The following is a 20,253-nucleotide window of genomic DNA, read 5'->3' as shown; positions in this document are numbered from 1 at the left end:
TTTTTTTTTTTTTTTCTGAAGTATAGTTGACTTTCCTAAAGGAACTCTGAATATTCATTGGAAGAACTGATGCTGAAGCTGAAGCCCCAGTACTTTGGCCACCTGATGCGAAGAGCCAACTCGTTGAAAAAGACCCTGATGCTGGGAGGGATTGAAGGCAAAAGGAGAAGAGGGTGGCACAGGATGAGATGGTTGGAGAGCATCACCAATTCAACTTGAGCAACTCAAATCAACCAATTCATCATCAACTGAACTTGAGCAAATTCCAGGAAATAGTGAAGGACAGGGAAGCTTGACATGCTGTAGTCCACTGGGTCACAAAGAGTCAGACACGATTTAGCAACTAAACACAACAGCTGATTTACAATGCTGCTTTAGTTTCAGAATTTCAGGCATACAGCACAGTAAAATAGTATTTTTATAGATTATACTCCATTGTAATTTATTACAAGATAATGGCTATAATTCCCTGTGCTATACACTATATCCTGGTGGCTATTCTATGTTATACACAGTAGTTCGTTTGTATCTTTTCATCACATACCCCGACTTATTTCAGGGCTGCATCGCTTCTTGAGAACCCTGTCCACTGGTCTCCAAAATGCAAGTGCTCAAACCAGCATCCTTAGAGCTGAAGTGGTTCCTTTTTTTTTTTTTTTAAGGTAACATTGCTGGTGATAATACCACCAGTGGAAGAAAATAATTCCCCTTTCACTTTCCATTCAACTATATTTGTTGTCCGGAGGGAGACATTGGGTCCACTGTTACTACTTATGCTCTTAGGTCTGCACAAGGGACAGTAGAGAAGTCAGTCTTTGTGTATCGGTTTTAACTGCTGGCGTGAGCAAAGCATCTCAAAGGTGCTGCAAAGTACAACTACTCCCCCTGGAAAGGCAGGGGAAGACTCTACAAAAGAAGTGCAGTCAAAGTGGGTCTAGAATGAAAAGTGCTTACCCCACCCCAAGAAAGAATTTCAGCTTAAGTAGCACGCAGAGAAAGCAGGTGTTTCACACAGAGCATATGTGCAAAACCGGGCCATGGTGGTGGGAGCCAGTGGGGAAAAAGGACAAGTAAAGGACTGGGTCACCTATTGTCATTGAATACTCCCCCTCTTACGGGCTTCCCAGGTGGCCCAGTGGTGAAGAATCTGCCTGCCGATGCAGGAGACGCAAGGGACATGGGTTTGATCCCTGGGTTGGGAAGACCCCCTGGAGTAGGAAATAGTAAACCACTTTAGTATTCTTGCCTGAAGAATCTGATGGACAAAGGAGCCTGGTGGGATACAGTCCATCAGGTCACAGAGGGTCGGATACAGCTGAGTATGAGTTGATGAGACAGCACTCCCCCTCTGGACTCATTCCGGAATGTTAGGATGCCCTGACTTGCTGCCTCATACCTTTTCCACTTCGTGCTTCACCCTGCGCCAGATCCTTTACCTACATCACCATTTATGACCCAACTACCTTTATAAGGAGGTTACACTGTCCCTGCGAAGCAGAGGGAACTAAGACTCAGCAAGGTTAAGTAACCTGAACAAAATCACATGGTGCTTGGGGGCAAAGTTCAAACTCTCCAGTGACTATCAAATTATCCCTGGCAACGGGACTCTTTTTCAAACAAAATCTCATTTAAATCAACAGCCCAGATAATCAAAGGTTGACTATATATTTAAAAATATCTTTGAACTGAACTGAACTTGAAGGGGAGCCACCTTAGCTAGATAGCCAGCTGGTAGGGACTCTGGAATGAATGGAAGAGAGAGTGCAGATAAGAGAGGGGATCCCACTCAGATACGGGAACCAGACTATCAAAGGTTAACCTTTAATTAGCAATTCCTCAAATCTCATTGGCTAAGCTATAAAAATAAAGGATGTGTTCAGTTCAGTCCCTCAGTTGTGTCCGACTCTCTGCGACCCCATGGACTGCAGCACGCCGGGCTTCCCTGTTCATCACCAACTCGAGGAGCTTACTCAAACTCATGTCCATTGAGTCAGTGATGCCATCTAACCACCTCATCCTCTGCCATCCCCTTTTCCTCCTGCCCTCAGTCTTTCCCAGCATCAGGATCTTTTCCAATGAGTTGGCTCTTTGCATCAGGTGGCCAAAGTATTGGAGTTTCAGCTTCAACATCAATCCTTCCAATGAACACCCAGGACTGATCTCCTTTAGGATGGACTGGTTGGATCTCCTTGCTGTCCAAGGGACTCTCAAGAGTCTTCTCCAACACCACAGTTCAAAAGCATCAATTCTTCACCACTCAGCTTTCTTTATAGTCCAACTCTCACATCCATACATGACTACTGGAAAAACCATAGCTATCACTAGATGGACCTTTGTTGGCAAAGGATGAATACGTGTGGGCTAAGTTGCTTCAGTTATGCCAGACTCTTTGCGAACCTATGGACCATAGCCTACCAGGCTCCTCGGCCCATGGGATTCTCCAGGCAAGAATACTGGAGTGGGTTGCCATGCCCTCCTTCAGGGGATCTTCCCCACCCAGGGATCAAACGCGAGTCTCTTATGTCTCCTGCATTGGGAGGCAGGTTCTTTACCACTAGTACCATCTGGGAAGCCCGGAAGTAAAAGATAAGAACCAAATAAACCTTTCTTGTACTTACGCTTAAATTTTTAAATGGCACTCTCTTTCCACAAACTGCTTTTTAGATGTGTACCTCAACAGAAAATAAAAAAGCCTGTCTCCCACTTTTCAGGAATAATATGCTGTAATGTGTGTCTAACATAGCACAAGACAGCTTAGGGACTGTTACTCAATTTACTGCAGTCATACAGAAAAAAAAGTGGCTGACATTCTAAAAGCACTGCACTTGCAGGAAATCTGCCGGAGTCCCCAGCACAGTAACCCACGGGCTGAGAGTTATTTTTCACTCAACTTCTGCACCAGACATAGTTATCCAAGGGGAGTCAATTTCCACAAATACTTACAGAAGTCCTCTCTGAAGCTGAAAGCAGCCCCACTTCCCTCCTCAAAGATTATCTTCAGCAGTGGTTCACCCAAAGGCACAGATTTGGGGGGAAAGTCTTTTTTTTTTTTTTTTTTGGTTAAGAGTAAGCAAGCAGATGGATCATCAAATATAGCCAGGAAGTGCCTAGCACTACTTCTCAGGACACACTGCTGTGAAGGTCTCATATAACTGACAGACACTTATGCCAAGACACCTAAAACCCTTGGTGGGCTCCCCTTCTAAGCATTCAGGTAAGAAGAGAAAGGTGCCTGACGAGGTCTGGAGGATTCTCACTGATCCAGGGGATCCTGAGCAGCCTCCCCAAACACTCAAAGTCCAGGGGAGTTTTTTATTATATATTTTTCAATCATAGCTTAAGAAAGTACTATGGACAAAATATGGGCTTCCCTGGCGGCTCAGTAGTAAAGAATCCGCCTGCCAATGCAGGAGACATGAGTCCAATCCCCCTCGGTCTAAAGGATCCCCTGGAGAAGGAACTGGCAACCCATGGTAGTATTCTTGCCTGGAAATCCCATGGACAGAAGAGCCTGGTGGGCTATAGTTCATGGGGTTGCAAAAGAGTTGGACACGACTTAACAACGGACATAATAAACACTAAGTGCTTTTATAACCTCCTCTTATAAATAAGGTTGTTCCTGAATCTTAAACAGTCTTTAAATATGATGAAACATATTTAAAAAATGAAAAGACTACATTAGAAGATTAGAGAAAATGTAAATGCAGTTAATCCCTTCTAATCTGAAAATGCACACACATTTTTGTATATTAGTTTCACGTACTACTAGTGACTTTCTACGGTGTCTTTTCCTGTAGGAAAATAGAAGAACAAAGATATGATGCTCCCTCAGGGTCCACTGTCACACACAGGATGGGCTAAGCTCCCAAGGGGAGAGGTGAAAGGCAACCTCAATTAACAGGTGTCTTTTCTCTTCAGTTTTAATGAGCTAAAATGCATTTTAATAATAAGAGCCAGGGTAATCCTCTGAGTCTTTTGCTAGGTTATCCAAGCAACTTGCTTTCACATGATATATTTTCCTTATATTGTCCTGGAAAAGAAAATAGCTTGAACTTCTATTTGTGGTTTTAAAAATGCCTATCACATAGATAATATATTAAATATGATGTAGTAATGGTTTAAAATAAAGTTATAAAATAAATGTCCTAGGGAATGTAATGTACAGCATGGTGACTTACAGTTAATGACATTGTATTGCATATTTGAAAGTTGCTGAAAGTAGTTCTTAAAAATTCTCATCTCAAGAAAAAAAAGTTGCAACTGTGTGTTGTGATAGATGTTAATTTAGTAAGACTTATTGGGGTAAGCATCTCACAATACATACATATTAAATCACTGTGTTGTATACCCAAAACCAATGTACTACACATCAATTATATTTCAATTTGTTAAAAGTATATGCAAATATTTTACAAAGTTCAAAGACCTACTAAATTGGAAGGCAGCATGGAATTCATAGCAGAAATAGGTGAGTAGTGAACATGATAATGATGAAACTGACCTTCAGATACGCTATTCTATCATCATTTTATTGTGAAGGTATGATTTGAGCATTTATTCTATTCTAATTTAGTATCAACAACTATGCCCATGGAATAAAAAAAAAAGATAAGATTTTCTGTAACTTCTAATTTCATCTCACCCAAAAGCTTACAGGCTAAATTATGGTTGCACTGGTAGGTTAAATTGGAGAAAGAGACTGAACCCAAATCTTCAGAAAGGGCTCAGTAAGGAGCATGTGCAAACAAACTTTTTCACTAATAGCATGTGACTTTCATCAATGACATCACACCCCTGGCTTTTCTCCTACTTCCAGGGCGGCTGTTAACACTTCTCTGTATGTTTCTCTGACCACCCTTTAAGGTAGAAATCCCGAAACAAGCTCCTCAGTCGCCTTCTTTGTTCAGTCTCTATCCTCTGCATGACTTTATTACCAACTACAGACCAAAGACTCTCAAATTTATGTGCCCTTTCTAAATTTATCATCTAAGCTCCACACCCATCTGTCCAAACGCCTACTTGCCCTTTCCTCTGAGATATCTCACCTATAACTCAAATGTTATGTGTCCAAAACTGAACTCATGAACAGAACTTGGGAAAAGTCTTCCTCACCTATGTGAATGTTACCACCATCCCTGCTAAAATCTTGGCGCATCCTGGACCACAATTTCCCATGTGCTATCAGTTACCAAGCTCCACTGGTTTTGCCTTCAAAACCTCCCTTTTCTCTCTCCACTTCTCTCATCTCTGCCACCACCCAACCCAAGGCCCCGTGGTCTCCTTTATGCATTCTTGCTTCCTCCAGCCCCTTCACCAGGAAACTCCTGGAATGATATCCAAATGCGATTCATCACCCCTCTTTTTCTCAGAGCTGGCTCTTTGGATTTCCATTTCCCTCAGGACACTACATGATGGCACTGGCCCAGCTTACAATTTTTCCTTCCACTCTCTTTCCTAGGCTCACTTTGATCCAATAACACAACTTGCTCCCTGTTCCTCAAAAACAACCCAACTCCTTCCTTTCTCAACCTTCCTGCCTGGGTTTTTCTCTCTGGCAAGGATCTTCTCCAGACAAGCTCCTCTGGTCTCTGGTCCTATCTTAACATTGCATTTCTCAGGGGAACCTTCATTTCCCCTCTGACTTATGACCCTCTCTCCTAGCAGCCTGTGCATCTTCATGTTACGAACCACACTTACTACTTATGACTTATTATTATTATTTGCCTCCATTACTACAGTACAAGCTTCCTGTTCACCCTGTGAACACAGCTCCCTGTTCCCCCAGCATCACACACAGTCATACCGAGAACACAACAGTTGTTCCATGGGCATCTGTTAACCAAACAGATGCTGATGTTTAAGGAAACTTTCTGGGCATGCTCCAAGTCACTAACCCTGACAGTTCTGGTTCTTATTAGGTAGCTAATCTCAGGGCAAATATCACATTGTTTCTCTTCCTTAACCCATGTGCGTCACCCCATTCCTCAAGAGTCAAGATCAAGAGGAGAAAGGCCTGGATTTTAATCTTGTAACTGCATCTAATACTTAGTAAGTGAACTTTAGCAAGAGTGGACAGGTTCTCCAGCCTTCAGATTTCTTACTGTATGAAAAGTATCCTCAGGGCTGTGAATCTGTGAATGCATACTGTTTTCTATCCACAACAAAATTTTGCTCACACCCAAAGTAAAACATCCCCTCTGAAATTCTCTGGGTTATCCTTGCTTCAAAGTCTTTGTCAATGTTATTCTCATTTGATCACATCACTTTCGAGAATCCTGAGTTGGAGTTGAGGCCCATCAGGAGGGCCAACAACGGGAGATGAATAGACCTCCACTCACTGCATATTCCTTTCTGATACTAGTTAATTCTATGAGGACTGGGCCTAGCAAAGCCTCGACTGGAGGTTAGGATCCTGGCAGGTGCTTCCTATGCTTCTCAGAGTAAAGTCCAAAGTTCCCTCAAGGTCCCAAGGCCTTCTATAAGCCCAGGCTTTGTTTTCATCACAGCAGCCTCTTTGCTATGCAAACATTCCAAACCTCTCCCACCTCTCCTGCTGCCTCCTCTGGCCTTTGCACTTCCTGCTCTCAGCCTGGAGCTCTCCTCCCACCCAGACATTCTAATGACTCCTTCCCTCCCTTTCAATCAGGTCTTTGCTCAAATTTCAGACCTGATCCCTGAGGCTTTCGGTGTCTAGGCTATACTACCCCCACCCCACCCCCCACCCCATCCCAGCACTCTGAGTTCCTGACCTGGGCTTCATTCTTCTTAATATTTGTCATTACAACTACACACACATTCGCTGTTTCCTCCAGCTGGAATGTAGGGATCATAAGGACAGGAACTTGGCTTTGTTTTCCATTATACAGCCAGTGTTTAAATGAGTAGATACTCAGAAAAATAGTTACTGAAAGAATGAATGAGTGAATGAATGAATAAAGCAATGAATAAGGGATGCTCTGCTAGCAACCAAGAAGGCAGTAGAATCAAGAATCTGCCTATCTAAAGCTGTAGGAATATGTGGGGGCTTCCCCTGGTGGTCCAGTGCATAAGACTCTGTATTTCCAAGGCAGGGATACAGCTCAATCCCTGGTCAGGGAACTAAGATGCCACGTGCTGCAGAGCGCAGTCAAAAAACCAAAATAAAATAAAGCTGCAGGAGTGTGTGAGGGGCAGGAGGAGTGGAGGCCATGAGGTGATCCCAAGGCTTATGAGCCGAGGGGGCGGGTTTCCAGGGCCTGGTGTTGCAGCGAGGAGGATGTTGCCAGTCAGAGACAAAGGATCACTGAGTCACTGACAGCCGGGGGATCCCCAGGGTAATATCAACAGAAATGAGAATTAGGATGCAGGCGGCCTTGTCACCTAAAGATGGAAGGCACACGCTGCCTTTTTCATCTTTGTCTGCTTTTCGTTATCTGTCTTTAAAAAAACACTTACCCAGATTCCACATGGAAGGCTTCTGTGAAATAACGAACAGCCTCACTCACTACTCTCTCCTTTCCCCAAGCTTAGACTCAGGGACACCGCCCAGAGATCATCTTTCAAAACTCTCCTCTTTGCTTAAGTGCTGACCAGACTGCCCTCTGGACTGTGAGCTCCTTGTAAGAAGCCTGTTAACTCCCAGAACAGACACAATGGACGGCACTCGGCACGCTCTCCATGAATGTCTGATGACTCAGAGTATATTTTGAACTCAATCTCCTGGAAGACACTGAGTTAAACATTCATTAACAAACATCACTAATTATATGCTATCACCATCTATATTCTACTCTGTGGGTGTTGGCAGAAGAGTTCTGAACAGAGGTTGGTTCAACAATTGGGAGATTCATAAAATAAATAAGGAATTTTCACATGTGCTAAATAGAGTATGAAAAAAACCAACTGATACTAGCGAAACCTTTATCTAACATGTGGACTTTGCAGAGATTTCCACCTATACTGTGTGGTGAGAAGTATTTTAAGAAGATAATTATAGCTGTGTATTAGATAATTATTTTCAATATTTCAACTGTTAATTTTGAGTCTAATTGAAAATCATTAATATTCATAGGACAGTTAGCATTTTATCTAATTTTTTCCGAAAGATATGATTTGGTCTTTTCATAAAAATACTGTGACTTCAATGTCATTCTATATCCTAGAATGATATTTTACTGACAGTAAAGAAGGTTCAATATAACTGATTCAGCAAACATTTACTGAATGCATAGCGCACACAAGTCACTATGCTACGCTGGGCTTAGTCGCTCAGTCGTGTCCGACTCTTTGTGACCCATGGACTGTAGCCTGCCAGGCTCCCCTGTCCATGGGGATTCTCCAGGCAAGAATACTGGAGTGGGTTGCCATGCCCTCCTCCAGGGGATCTTCCCAACCCAGGGATCGAACCCAGGTCCCCCTCATTGCAGGTGGATTCTTTACCATCTGAGCCACGAGGGAAGCCCTAGACTGGAGTGGGTAACCTATCCCTTCTCCAGGGGATCTTCCTGACCCAGGAATAGAGCCAGGGTCTCCTGCAGTGCAGGTGACTTCTTTTTTTTTTTGCAGGTGACTTCTTTACCAGCTGAGCTACCAGGGAAGCCCCACTATGCTAGGAACAGTTTTTTTAAAAAAGCTTTGCATAAGAACTTTGTGGTAGACTCATTATTTATATTCTATGGGTAAATAAATATTTGTATTTACATTTAAAACTTTTTGAAGGTGGATATACTGTTTATGGAGGGTGACATACTGTTAAAGGTGGATATACTGTTTACGGAGGTGGTGCTAGTGATAAAGAACCCGCCTGCCAATGAGGGGACATAAGAGATATGGGTTCAATCCCTGAGACTGGAAGATCCCCTGGAGGAGGGCATGGCAATCTACTCCAGTATTCTTGCTTGGAGAATCCCACGAACAGAGGAGCCTGGCGGGCTATAGTCCATAGGGTCACAGTCAGACTCTACTCAAGTGACTTAGCATGCACACACACATATGCATACTGTTTATAGAATGTTTTCAGCCACTTAATGATACAGGGCACACCTTGAAGAGAACAACCCAAGAAGTTTCTAAGTGCGAACGCCACTTTTGTTCCCACTTCCAATGTCATCGTCACAGTGAGGCACTGCTTAACATTCTTAATCTCAACCCCTGTGATTATATTTTTCATTCTTGGCTGCACCCTGTGGTGTGGGGTACCTTAGACCCCCAACGAGGGATCAAATATGCATCCCTTGCATTGAAAGGCAAAGTCTTAACCACTGAGCCAGGAAACTCCCTCAACCCTATTTTTAATAAATAACCTCAAACATCATGCTCCAAAAGAAAAACTCCCTAATGGTTTCCCAGTGCCCTGAGGATAAAGCCTACTTCCCCTCCCCAGTGGGCTTCCTCGGTGGCTCAGTGGTAAAGAATCTGCCTGAAATGCAGGAGCTGCAGGAGACGTGGGTTCAATCCCTGAGCTGGGAAGATCTCCTGGAGAAGGGCGTGGCAGCCCACTCCAGGATTCTTGCCTGGAGAATCCCGTGGACAGAGGAGCCCGGTGGGCTGTAGTCCATAAGTTGGACACAACTGAACATGACTGAATCGACCTAGCAAGCATGCACACACCCTTCCCGGGATGCAAGCCTGGTCTTAGTTCAAACGTCTCAAACACAGCAAGGTCTTTCCTACCCTTCGATCTACAAAAACCCAGGCGCTCTATTCATTAGATCCCTTACTTTCCTCACAAGCACCTTCTCCTCTCTGAGGCAGAGCTGTCTTTCCCACTTAGATGTACATGCCACCACAACCTGTGCTTTGATGCCCATCATATCCCCAGTTACCAGCATGCAGCATTTATTGAGTCAATTATTAATTAATGAACTTCCTACAGAGCTTGGGTACTTTGGGTACTACCTTATGCAAGCTATGAGAACTTTTATATGTCTCATCAGAAAGCAACCAATAAATGTTTAGGTCACGACTTCCTCCCTGTTTTTCTACATTACCATGTATAAGATGCACCTCACATTTGACAAAATGGGTCATAGATATGATTCAACAGCAACTACGAAATGAATCTCACTAAATAATGATTTGGTGAACAAATGAATGAAAACAATTTTGCTCAAAATTATTGACTGAGATCCACAAAAGAAAATGGAACCATAACACTATAATAATTTTCTCCTCCACTTTTAGGAGAAAACCAGAAGTATTTTTATTGTAGTTGTAAATTATTTCTGCAGCAAAATAGCAGTTGTGGAAAAAACTGAAATCGAAACTCAAAAACCACCTCAAATTGACTGCGGTGGTAAGTTCAGTAGTTCTCTTGTAGTCTGAAGCAATGTTTTGGGCAACAAAACACCCCATGGAGGTTTGAGTAAGCTCCAAGTTCCTCCTTCTTGTGGAATAAGGCAAGGTTTATCAATCTGAAAATGAGACACTTTGATATGGTTGGCTAGTCTTTGGGGAAGGGAGTAAACACAGAAGGTTCAAAATTCAGGATCTTTGCTTGACTTGCTTGGAGGGGATCAGTGACTAAGAGGGCAGAAGGCTTGGGGGAGGGAGTATCTCTCGGGTGTCCACATCCTACATTTGGACACAGCTGACCTCACATTGTACCCACCAGCACAACCTGCTCCTGGGTCGCCTGCTCAGAGAACAGCATGAACAAAACAGACACAGACCCATGCTCCCTGGGTGACAGCCCCTTCCAATAGTGCAGGGACCACAAGCACAATAATCCCAAATGTTCCAGGATTCCAGGAGTCCAAGCACCCAACTGCCAAACTACAGAGACAGAGTTGCCAGAGGATTTTGGCCCAAAAAGTGGGGCCTTTGTCCAGCATCACCTTCACTAGGAGGTACTCGACACGAAGGTCTGAAGAGTGCCCTTATAAGATGTGCCTGCATGTCACTGGCTTTAAGAAATTCACAAACTAATGTTCTATCTGTCATGGGCCCCAATCTGGATATTCAGGACCACTCTGTGAATAATTTTTTTTAATGGAGTGATTCATTGCAACATCTGACCAATCACCATTCTAAAAGAGAGGTCTTGGTAACAAAGGAACAAAATCAGCAGTTGGCATAACTGCTATTCACTTAAGTAAAAAAATAACTCCTCATGCAAACAGGTGAGAGGGGATTTCTGTGCACTGGCAATCACAAGTTCACCTACTCTGAAAATCGGTTTGGCAGTAAGTACCAAAAGTCTTAAAGTATTCTTACCCTTTGACCCCGGAATTACCCTTCCATGGATCTTCCTTAAAGAAGTAATCTGAACTATGAACAAAGATTTCATCAAAATGCCAGTTATAATACCAGATATTTGGAAACAGCCTAAAGGTCCAATTTTAAGGGAATAGTTAATAAATTATGGTAAATCATGCAATCAAATATTATACAACATTAATACAGCTTTCCGAGAAGCTGGAAAATATTTAGGACATGAGGTTAAGCAAACAGAGCACATTTAACAATGGAAAAACTTCATTTAAAATAAAGAGGAAGAAAAATGCCAAAATGTTATGGGTACTTTTGGGTCATGGGATTACAGGCAAACGTTCTCCCTGAGTTTTTTTAAATACATATGTATTTTCCAAAGTTTTCATTGGAAGCATGTATACTTTTATGATTAGAAATAATAACATCCTTCAGAAATGCTAAGTAACCCTACTGTATCACAAATACTTGCACACGTATGTTCTCATTCTTGTACTGAGCTGATCTGATACTTGGTTTGCCAAGTGAGCCAAAAACGTGTGCCTCCTCTATGCCAAGATCAGCTTAGAGAGAGGATGGAGGACCTCTGAATTCATGCTGCATTTCAGCCCAAGATGCTGATTCTCAAAACTGCCAACATGCCCCAGCAGTTGCCAATCTGTTCAGTACCTCTGTGATTAGCTCACTGTCTGCAGAAGAACCTGCTTCTTCTCAGCATCACTTTCATCCCCAAAGCCCCTGTTAGTCTTTACCTATTCTCATATCTCTACCAACTTTATTTCAATGCATCGTAACCACTGATTCACATGTGGTTTTCTCATTAGATTATGAGATTCTTGAGATCCTTGTTATCTTGACATCCCTGGAATCTTACAGGGTACCTAGTAAACAGTGAGAACTTAATAAACGCTGTTAATATTAAATACAATTTTACAGAATAGGAAGAAAATCACCTCAATAACCCCCAAAAGAAGCACTCACTAACATGCTCCTATTGTAAATGGGAATCTTGGTCAGTGCATAAAATCAGATACACTGTGGAACGTAATTTCCAGTTTATGAAAGAGCACAAAAGTAGCCCAGACATCTGGGAGCTGGCCCTGGGGCTCTCCTGCTGGATGGAAATGATTTCTTTGAGCATCAACACCGGATAAGGCCACTCTGTGACCGTGATGGATCAGGACAAAAACAAGACCACTGTGTAATCCTGCCTGAACACAAAAACACAAATACTATCCAATCCCTAAATGACCAGTAGTCTCCTAATCTGGCTAATGAGTGTTTGCTGCGTCTTCGCCAATTATAGTGTTAGCTTCTCTAGTCTTGTTCCTTCTAGATAAGACTTATTAAGATACAAACACATAAGATTATTTCTGCTTTAGTGCAGAGCAAAGTCCTATTTCTTTAAACCCTCTTCCAAATCACTTACAAGACGAAATCCTATAATCACTCATTTCTAACATTTACTGCAGCGCTCCATGTTTTCCTGCAGTGTACATTTTCCCTCACTGTAACAAGTAGCAAACGCAACCTGTTCAACTACAAGTCATTTCCCAGTGGTCTCTGGCTGCAGGACATTGATAACTTCCTGATCATGCTAGCTTGGGCTTCCCAGGTGGCTCAGTGGTAAAGAATTCACCTGCCAAACAGGAGACATGTGTTCAATCCCTGGGTCAGAAAGATCCTCTGGAGAAGGAAATGACAACCCGCTCCAGTATTCTTGCCTGGGGAATCAAATAGACAGAGGAACCTGGTGGGCTACAGTCCATGGGGGTCACAAAAGGGTCAGATACAACTTAGCGACTAAACAGCAGCGGCATGCTGCCTGGAAACCCCTTCTGTCTTCTCTCTGCCCATACATACTCATCAGAACTTGCCTCCTCTAGGAAGCCTCCCCTGATCTGTCTCCCAGGCACAGACAGTTCCATTCTTTTCAGTTTCCATGACATTTATGTTCAACTGCTCCCAATAAGTTTGTATTTCACAGTACTGGCTAGCCCTGTGATCTTGATCACTGTCTGAAAGATCCTATCAACTCTAAAGTCATACTATTCTATTACACTGCTTTAACATTTTAAACATGATTGTCTTACCTCTCCAAATATTTCTTCTCATGTACCTTCTCATTCCCCTTCTTCTTACCATATGTATACACAGTTCACTGCACACAGCAAACACCTACATCCAGTCATAAATTTACACAGAGACCAATTTGACCTTGCATTTGTTGGGAAATGATATATCACTCATATTTCATCAGTAAATAACTCTAAATATTTCATCATTTAGAGCATCTTCAAGTATGGATGTCTACAGGGGAGTGTGTTCTACATTTTTGTGGCACTGAGTATGTGCTAATGCTCCTCCTCTCTCTATGTATCTATTTCTTATTTATCATACTTCTGGGAAAAGTACCTGCATGTATAAAGGTAAATTCAGGCCATGGCAGCTGGCAGAGGTCCCTTCTCTTCAACTGAAATCAGTGACTAAAATTAAGCCCTCCAAACATCTGACTTGCTGACGTATCTATCGTGCGTAATGATAGAGATCCTGCACTGAGGAGAAAATCTACTAGGTTATTGAGTTTTCTGCCAAAGCCAGATACAGTCCTGCTGGACAGCTCTGTTCAGATGACCTGCTCTCAGCTCCCATTCAAACGTCTAAACGTTCGACTCACAATCTCCCTCTCCAATCATATGCCTCTGCTGACTTCCCCAAGTCTTTGGCCCAGACTTGAAATTGACCTTGCCCTGCCGGAACCAGGATGACTCCCTGAAGACCCAAGATGAGGCTGAGATTCAGATGGATTTCGGTTTCCATGACAGCTCCTCCAACTTCCAGTCTGGCTCCAGGAGCTCAGGCAAGTAATTTAACCTCCCTAAGCCTTCATTTCCTGGCTCAACAACCAAAAAAAAAAAAAAAAAAAAAAAAAGCCACAATACATCTCCCAGGACTCTAATGAAGATTTGGTGAGATTATGTATAGAAGGCACATGGCAGATGCTCTACAAATGTTAGCTCTTTTTTCCCCAATAGTGCCTGACAACCAATAGAACTCCGTCTCCCTCTACGGAGCTGCCCATGCCGTATTTGCATTGACTTATATCACGAAGGATATTTAAAGCGAGGCAGATGGCAGAGTTCCTGGCCTCAGCTCAACAATCAAGCTCTAGTTGTTCTATTGATCTGCCCACCTGGTCAACTTCCTGCGTTGTTCCTACCCACGTCCCTTGCTGCACCCGAACCCCAAGCCAAGAATCTACGCTTGTGCCTTTCTTACTGAGGTACTAAGTTTGCTACTGAACCCTGATGCTCAACCTCTTCACGCCAATAGCCTCCATTCCATCCCTTCTGTCTGACCTGTATTCCCGGCAGTCTGGTTGCCCATTGGATGGTCCAGTTTGGCACTCATCCTTCAATTTGGCCTGATGTACTGGATTCTTATCTTGACTTTGAGAGATAGTGTTGCGTAGTTTAAGCACAGGCTTTATTTCAGATTGCCAGGATTTGAATCCACTTAATGACAATATAACCCTGAGCAAGTCATTTTACCTCCCTTACTTTCTGTTTTCTCACCTTAGAGGGCTTTTATGAGTAACGGATGTAAAGCATGTAACATGGGACCCAGCACACTAGGTAGGTGTTTGATAAATGTCAGTGCTACACACAGAGAGGTTTTGCCCCCAGGACGCGTGGTGGCTACAGGATGCCTCTCTATACAGCCCATTTGCTATGAAGAAACGTACAACACACAGCCACTTCACCCACTGAGCCAGCCGACCCCCTGGTCTTGTCCCCCCTGATTTGTTTTATCCTTCCGATGCTTCTGTCAACACAAAGGCTCCTTAGTCCTCATCAGACCTTCATAAAGTTGCTCACACAAGCCAATATTTTAGCTTGGGACCAATCATCTTAGGCCTCCTAAGTGAGAACCCTAATCTCTGCCCACTGCCTCCTCTCTGCCTAGTTCCTACAATCTCAACAAACCTGTTTAAACAATAATTCTATGTTCATCACTTTACTTCCATGTTCAAACTGTCACTGTGTGACTAGATCTGTAATGCCCAGAGTAGGGGGTCTCCAATCTCATGATCCCAGGATGACCACGGCTTTTGAAGATAAAATCCCTAGGCTGAAAATAGGGCACAAGGGTGTTTCCTAAAAGCACATGGACATGGATAAATGGTGGCTTCCTCACTCCATAATCTTCTGGATCTTATTACCAAAGTCTAGACATGGAGGGAATTATTTCATTTCCTGACTTTGCCTTGGCTGGGAGGAAGGTCCCATTTCTGGAATTTGCATGGCCTTGGGCATCTGAGTTGCCTCTACACACAAACTTCACATCACTGTCCAGGAGGCTATCCCCCAAAAGAAGGGAGCAATTCTCCCCAGTAATAGACATGTTGTTTTTGATTGGCAGCCTCATAAGTCTGGGGGATCTATATGACCTTGACAGAGCTGTCCATTGTGGTGCCCCTCCCAGCCCTTCGCCCCAACCCACCACCAGCACCACATACGAACAGGGCTGGGCACGCCATCCAGTCCAAGACTATTAGAGCAGCACTCTTGGTTGGACACGGAGACTGAGTCAATGACTACCAAGCACAGCCAGTCAGAGACCTTTTGGAAGACTTCCATAAATGGGACCTGGAAGAGACAAGTCTTCTCTTCTTATGGATCAAAAGCTCAGGAGTGCAGGTTTGGAACTACCAATGCTCACCTTTCTCAGCACATGAAACACATGGAAAGGGGCCTCAGAATGAAGCTGATTCAGAAGGAAGAGAAACTGAGAAATGGAGAGAGAAAGAGGGTGAAAGAGACTCTGTGTTCCACCCATGACCAAAGCAAAGTCCACCTTTGGTCTTTCTAGTCACATGAGCCAATAAATATATATATATATATATATATATATTTTTTTTTTTTTTTTGCTTAACACAGTTAAATGTAGGTTCCTCAGGTGCATAACCAGATGAATCCTGCTAACTCTCTTCTGCAGAAACACTGGGTAAAGGGGAGGGGACTCGACCCCGTCAGTGGACTTAATGTCTGGAGCAGAGTGATAGGGACAGTGCAGAAAGGAACTTATACGTCCACATTTTCACACTTGGTTCACACTCCCATGAATTTTGTGCAGTTTCACCTTCGGTGACAAAATTTCCAAAGAATAACTTGCTACTGGAACATATTCCATTGATTAATAGTACAATGGCCCAAGAATGCCCATCTTTATATGAGAATTTTCTTTTTCCAATTGCACGCAAAGTTTTTGGAAAAGTCTTATCCATGACTATAATACTAAAATCACCAGAATTCCTGCTGGGGATGGGGAGGGGAGTGAGATGAGGAGGAAGCCCAGAACAGGAGTAATCAAATTAAAGATTAACAATCAGAATTTCAGACGTTTCAGGTCTTAATATCACAATTGGAGATTCTTAGCTTCCAGTATGGGCTTCCCCAGTGGCTCAACATTAAAGAATCTGCTTGCAATGCAGGAGATGCAGGAGAAGTGGATTCATTCCCTGGGTGGGGCAAATCCCCTGGAGCAAACTACTCCAGTATTCTTGCCTGGAGAATCCCATGGCCAGAGGAGCCTAGCGGGCTACAGTTCATGGGATCACAAAGAGTCAGACACAACTGAAGCAACTTTGCACGCACACATCTTCCAGAATATAACCTAAACTTTTCCTCAGACATTCTAAACTCCACTAAAATCTGATGCCACCCTTATCTCTGTCTCCTATTTACACAAGGTTTCCAAAGTGTGTTCTAGCTTCTCTTGTCTCTACAGATCCTGCAAAAAAGCAACAGAGCATACTGGCACAAACATGCTCTGCGAGATTAGCCCTGGTTTCATCACCTTTCTACTTGAATAACCTCTTGGAGCTGTAAAGAAAATCAACTGCCATTATTTGTGAAAATTCATCGAAAACCATCAAGGACTAAGTGAATGTTGCTAACTCATTATTTTGTTATGTATTTTGAACTCGGAGAATCAGTGATGGGCCAGATGTCCAGTCTCCTTGACCTCCTACTATCATGGTCATTACTCTTTCCCAGTGTCCAGTGAAGTCTCCAGCCTGTCTTCCCTCAACTCAACCTCTGCTCACCACACCACCCCCACCACATCCTGATTTCTCTTCATCATGCAGCTTTCTACAAAGAGGATGAAAAAATCACAGCCCAAAGTCCTTGGTCTGCCAACCAGAGCAGAGAGACTCTGAAAAGCCTAGAAAGGTATCCAAGGCCACATAACCAGTGTCTCAGCCAGGATAACAACTTGGGTTTTCCAGCTCCCCATCCAATGCCCTTGGAAATCCAGTGTGGACCAGACCCCTGATGCTCAAGGACCATTGCAGATGCTCAGTGATCTGACACATTTCCCAGTCCCCTCCCTGCCAGCCTGCAAACTCCCAGAGGAGAGGCTAGTTTGCTACCAATCAGCAAACCTGGCACCATGACAAGGGTTCACACATGTTTTCTGAATGGTTGGACACATATCAGATCTTAGCAGACAAAGCATATCTTAAATCCTGAAACAAATACCCTTGACAAAACAGCAAATCATATATCCCTTAATAAAATGAAGGGTCCATCTTACTGCAGACACATTTTTTTCATCTCTACACAAGTTCTTTTCCCAAATGTGCTTTGCTTGACTGAACTCCTCATGCTGTCTCTCATTTAGCGAAAGTAACACTAAATGAAATTTATTTTAAAATTGCCTCCTCTTTTAGACTCTACATTCTATATGATAAGTAATAGGTATTACCATGAAGACTTAATTTTATTGTCTACTGATTTTGTTGAAGAAACATAAAAAAGTGACATCTGTTCTTATCTTTGTTCTTATCTATTTTCTTAAATTTCTGTTCCTTTACTCTGAGATTTATCATGGGAATAAGAGAATTTAAATAAACGATTTGAATCCTCTCCCCCTACATGCTAGTAGCTATCTTGGTCCAAAGAACTATTGTCAAAATGCTGAAGCTACAAAAGTTCAAGTATAGTAATCTAACTCTTGGAATGTTCGAAAGCTTACTAGTAATTCCTCTAAATCGGAATAAAAAGTGCAGCCATCACACTTTACAGTGACCTTTCCTGAAGAATCCCTTCCAGAAAGCCTTTGGATATTACATGTATTTCCCTGAACCTGACTCAGAAGCAACAGGTTAAATCTCTCTGTGCCAGCTGCCTGCAAACCGCATATGGATGCTCCCCACACAACTCTAAAACCTTCCCCAGCCTAGGATACAAAGCTAATTATAACCAAGGTTACAAATTATAGTTAAATCACCTCACAATAATGAGCTCTATATAAGACTTCATTAGAGAAAAACATTCTTAACACTTCAGAAGATATATTTTAAGAGTAAAAAAACAAAAATCTCAAACATTAATTTACTTAAGAGAAACATTCTTTTCTGTTAAGAACAACTCCTTCACTTAAGCTGTCTGAGAAGCATGAAACTAAGGTGGATGCTTCTGTATAGGGAAAAAGTAGTGGAAAAATAAAGTAAGGTTTGAGAAGTTTTGAAGTTCAGCCTACTTTTCACAAAATGGTGATATATTCCAGTATTGGTGGCCAAATAACAAACTGAAGGTCATTTCATGTGTTTCTGTAAAGCAAGACATGACAAGCCAGCAAAGTTGATAGCTTTCACAGAGCTGTTAATATTTGTTCATAATTTTGCAGTTCTTCATAAAGAACTACAAAAAGTGTACCTTAGAACTTGGTTTGACAGCAAAACCTAAAGCGTTCAATATTCTTACTGACAAATTAGAACAGTTGTCGATTCTTGAAATGCTTTCTTGTTGTCCACAAGTACTTTTGAAGGTCTTTAGGGGGAAAAAAAGGTAATAAACACTTCGGTCCACACACATAGTCCAATACCAGGCTAAGGTGTACTTGATCTGACTTCAGTGAGTAAAATTACGTATATGGGAAGCATCTGACTTTCTGGCATTGCCTATGCCTGGTACTGAATAATGAATTGTTTTTATTATATATACCATTCACACACAGACACATACTTCTCAGTGGAAAACTAGTGGCAATAAATACCCACAGCCTGTACCTACAAAATGTGAAATGCTGGCTTGGGCAATTAATTAGAGCAAAAGAATGATTAATGGAGCAAATCTTGCAAACGCTCAGCCCTTTCTCTAAAGGACAGATTATATAGGGAGAAGAATAGCGCTGAATTTGGCAAATAATTGCTTCGCCTCTCCATTTTGTCTATGAAGATCCTACCACATACAGATCTTGCTTTAGGAAACCCTGACCACACTTTGCTCTTGCCAAGGACTACTATAAATTAACCCTGTGGACATCTTTACAGAGAATGCCGACTCTGGAACGGAGACAAAGGAGGGTGTAGCTTGGAGAAACGCAGCCAGGCGCTCCAAGGCTCCGGGGTCCTGGGAGGCTGCCCTACACCGCTCCTCTTGCGCTGCGGGGACTGGGGAGTCCAGAGATGACGGCGGGTTTGGTTTATTCCCCAAACTTCAGGAGACAGTGTTTATCCTAACTCTGGGAACCGAGGAGGGGCGGGGAGGGAGAGGGTGGTGAAGCAGCGCCGCGTTTCAACTGCACCGATTGCCCACCCACCTTCCCATCCCCGGCAGCATCCTTCTCTTCCCCCCTCACCTGTCCGGAGTGCGGGGCTTCGGGGGTCCAGTCGCCTCTCACGGCTCTCACTCCCGGAGCGGGTGGGACGTCGGGCGCCTCCGGAGCGGAGCGCAGGAGGCAGCGGGGTTGGGGGCGTCAGCAGAAACCTCCGCAGCCTTGGGCAGCCGCGGTCTCCCTCCCCATCCCGGCGGGGCTCGGGCAGCGGACTCGGCGCGGCCACCGCGGGCGGATGAGTCAGGCGAGGGGGCGGGCGGCGGGGGCTGCGGGAGGGCCGAAGTGGGTGGGGGCGGCGGCCTCGGGGCTGGGGGCGCGCCGCTGGCCGTGCCCGCCGCCGGTCGCCGGGCCGCCGGCCGCAGCCATAGGGCGCACGGCGTCCGAGCGCTCCTGCCCTCGGTGGTCACCGGGCGCGGGGCGCCGGGCAGCGGACAGGGACTC

General features: G+C 43.6%; 1 protein-coding gene across 2 annotated transcripts in view; it reads right to left on the bottom strand.

Moving 5' to 3' along the window:
• TMEM200A (transmembrane protein 200A) overlaps positions 1 to 20,012 on the bottom strand; it is an 80,183-nt gene extending 60,171 nt beyond the window's left edge. For both annotated transcript variants that reach the window (XR_009690662.1, XM_061130168.1), the window contains exon 1: positions 19,837 to 20,012. The gene's annotated coding sequence lies outside the window, so the exon portion shown is untranslated. The remainder of the gene's footprint in view (positions 1 to 19,836) is intronic.
• Between the last annotated feature and the right edge of the window lie 241 nt (positions 20,013 to 20,253).

This window comes from Dama dama, chromosome 26 (genome assembly GCF_033118175.1).
Source record: "Dama dama isolate Ldn47 chromosome 26, ASM3311817v1, whole genome shotgun sequence".
NCBI lineage: Eukaryota > Metazoa > Chordata > Mammalia > Artiodactyla > Cervidae > Dama > Dama dama.
The sequence above is the reverse complement of the archived record's forward strand: the minus strand, read 5'-3'. Positions and strand labels throughout refer to the sequence as shown.